The sequence below is a fragment of the Maylandia zebra genome, linkage group LG12 (genome assembly GCF_041146795.1).
Source record: "Maylandia zebra isolate NMK-2024a linkage group LG12, Mzebra_GT3a, whole genome shotgun sequence".
NCBI lineage: Eukaryota > Metazoa > Chordata > Actinopteri > Cichliformes > Cichlidae > Maylandia > Maylandia zebra.
The window spans coordinates 8,491,474-8,494,917 of record NC_135178.1 but is presented as its reverse complement, the minus strand read 5'-3'; the positions used below and the strand labels follow the sequence as shown (position 1 = coordinate 8,494,917).

Genomic DNA, 3,444 nt, shown 5'->3' with positions numbered 1-3,444 from the left:
AGCATATGCCGATAACATGCAAATTCCGCGGAAAAAAGTAACACAGCCACAGCTGCAAAAGAAAGGGAGCATGCATGGCAAAACATAGCCGACAGAGTCAATGCGTGAGTGTTAATATAAACATTGATCTAGGGATTTCCACCCATTTAACACGTTATTTTATCATATGTTATTTTATTTGTTATTTTATACATTTTATTTTGTGACGTGATGTGAGCGCAGGTGCAACCCAACAGGCCCCAAACGTTCCTGGCAGCAAGTAAAAATGAAATATAAAAATATAGTCCAAACAGGTGAGGTGTAATTGTATTATGAGCCATAGTGCTTGGTCTGTTTGTCCGATGTAAATCAATTGCAGTTAGAGGCTACATTAATTTTCTTTCTGTAAGCACTTATTGAAATTATCTGAGCACATTACAAGTACATATTTGCTTACTCTGTATGCTCAAATGTGACCCGTTATAGCCAACAGAAAAAAAGCGGAGGCCCGAAAAACAGGTGGGGGTCCTCCACCACCACCACTCACAGAGGCTGAGCAGTTGGCCCTCAGCCAAAACAGTGGGCGCCCTGTGGCCGAAGGCATCTCTGCGGGGACATCCTCTGAGTCAATAACCCCGCAAGACACAAGTGCCTACATAGGGGGTAAATTCAAAATAATACATGATGTGCATACATCCTTTCTTCACAGTCACCTTTGCAGTGCGACTCATTCATCTGATAAACTCTTTACCATAATGGATTATTTTGTAGTGAAGTTATTTTCCTACTGATTTTGCCTTCCCTCAGTCTTGGTTGTCTTTGAGAGCATAATGACAATGAAGTGTAAGGTGATTGGTATGTTTGTTAATTGCCATTTGGTCCCTTGTAAGTCATAAGTGACCTGTATAAACCTCATATTCTATCAGTTGATGGTGGTGGTGTACTGCATCTGGTGCAGCCTCCTGTTGAGCCAGACCAACATGCAGTTGTGAGTAATACTCCACAGATTATATGAGTTTACAGTAGAACAGCAATGTTGTTTATTTCTTTACTACAGGAAAATAATGAAGAAACATTGACAGCTGTTACAGAGGAGGAAGCAACAGAGACACTTTATGAGGTTTACATCTTTTAATACTTTGTGTACAGGAAACACAGGCGACCAATAAAGCCAGTTGAACAAAAAATCTGTTTATTCTTCTTTCAACATGTTGAGGTGATGGGTCAAAAGAAATGATTGTGACATATGGTGTCTCTGACTGCGCTTCCATCTTGTATGTCCGTGGGAGGGTCAGGATGTTCATGGTTTGGATCACTGCTGATGTTTGGTTCAGAAGGACAGTGTTCTCCTCTAATTGTGGCAATGTTGTGAAGAATCACACATGCCACAATAATGTCACATGCCCTTTCTGGGGTGACCCTGAGTCTTTGCAGGCACTGGAACCGGGCCTTAAGCATTCCGATAGTCATTTCAATTCTGGCTCTTGTCCTGCAATGAGCCAGATCATATCGCTGCTGTGGGCCCGGTTCAGGGTCAGGGTAAGGGGTAAGCAAATAGGGTAAACATGGATACCCCCTATCACCAAGCAAGTAGCCAGTGAACTCTCCTAAGACAGAAGGATACACTTCAGTTCAAATGTCCCTGAAGCAATTGGTCTTTATATATTTTACAGTATTCTCAACTCACCATGTCCAAATTTTGTGCTCAGTGTACATTCACGGAATATTTGTGAGTCATGGACAGAGCCTGGCCACTTGGCTTCCACATTTGTGATAATGTTGGCAGCATCACATATGATCTTCACAGTGCAGAGAACACACATTAGCATCCATTACTATAATGAAATAATTTGTTAGTTTGAAATGCTACAGGGAACTATGTACCTGTACATTAATGCTGTGGAAAGACTTCCTGTTCACATAGTCTCCTTCATTTACTGAAGGAGCAATGATTGGAATGTGAGTGCCATCTATACAGCCAATCACGCCTGGGAACCGTGAAAATAAATGTAAAATTTAAGTAGTAGTCCAAGTATCACCACATCATAAATTAAGTTTTGGTCATCCTGATACCTGCAATTTTGTGGCATCCCTCTTTGATAAATCTTGTGGGTCTATGACCGGGGAACACCACAAACGTGTACAGGAGACGTTTCAGTGCAACTGTAACATTCCTGACTGCCCGACAGACGGTAGCCTTGGAAACGTGCTCAGCTTCACCAATATTATACAGAAAGCTCCCGTTTGCAAAAAACCGAAGTGCAATACAAATAATATGTACAGAACTGAGAGCATGTCCGCGATGTGTCACATGCGTAATATATGGCCTGAGGATGTTATCCAAATAACTTATAGATTGTGCTGAGAAACGATGACGTTCACACAGAAAATCATCAGGAAATGATAAAATGTCCAAACGCGCTCTGATCACTCTCTCCCGGCGGAGAGCTCTGCGGAGAATTTGGGCTTCACGATCTACTGGCTCTTCAAGGAAGGGACACGCCATGTCCGACACTTCCTACTGTCAGGTTTCCGACAAAGGGGCGGAGACAGTCAGGGTTAGTTGTAGTAAACCTGCTAGGGGGCAGGTTAGCTTCACGGAGTGTGTCGTCATAGTGACTCACTGAGGCTTCATCTGAACTCGCTTTCTGAAACCGAAAACCCAGAGTTTTCGTTAACTCAGGGTATACTTACTCAGTTTTTCCACTAAACCGGCTTCCTGAAACAGGGCCCTGATATGGAAATGTCAAAGCCTTTTTATTGGGGTTTTCATGACCAGTTTACTCAACAGCAGGTTGAGTCATTACTTCTGGGTGATGGAGTCACAGCTGTTAGGTCAGCGTATTGTATCCTTAGTGGATCACAGAATGACACAATCACTGGTCTGATTGACAGTGATTGATTCTGTGATCAGTGTATTTCATGCCACACAGTTGTCCTTTTAATCTATCAGTTAAAGATGTATATGTGTTCCACTGGCAGCTCTGTAAACTGTGTGTTCAAATCGAGAAAAAGTACTGCCATAAGTAGTTTTTTTCCTACAGGAAGAGGAAGGATGTTTGATTACTTAACTGATGCTGTCAGTGATATGAACATGTTGTGAATCAGCACAATTTGTTCTTGGCCCTGACACAATTCTGGCAAAACCTATTTGAAATATTGGTGATGCATCAAAAAAATTTCCGTTGTTCAAAAAGTTACTCACTGCACTGGTTAGCTTGATAAGAGGCTAATATGTGCTACTCTTGGTTTAGTAAGCATACGATGATTCTAGTGGTCAAGACATTCAGACTGAATCTAGTATTGGCTGCAGCTGCTGTTCAGGGTCGTCTCCTCTTACAGAAATATGCCACCAAAGTCCATCCTTGTGAACTTTATCAAAACTGAGATTCTGTGACTTGAAATTGTTTTAAGAAAGAGGACAGCCATATCTAATAAACTGGGAAAGGGGTGAGTGTAGATTTT

General features: G+C 41.9%; 1 long non-coding RNA gene across 1 annotated transcript; it reads right to left on the bottom strand.

The window, feature by feature from the left end:
• Positions 1 to 985: 985 nt before the first annotated feature.
• Positions 986 to 2,359, bottom strand: LOC143421447 (uncharacterized). Its single transcript, XR_013101094.1, has 3 exons — positions 1,864 to 2,359; positions 1,667 to 1,778; positions 986 to 1,586 (listed from the first exon to the last, which is right to left on the bottom strand). It is a non-coding gene; the product is annotated as an uncharacterized LOC143421447 (long non-coding RNA).
• Positions 2,360 to 3,444: the final 1,085 nt, after the last annotated feature.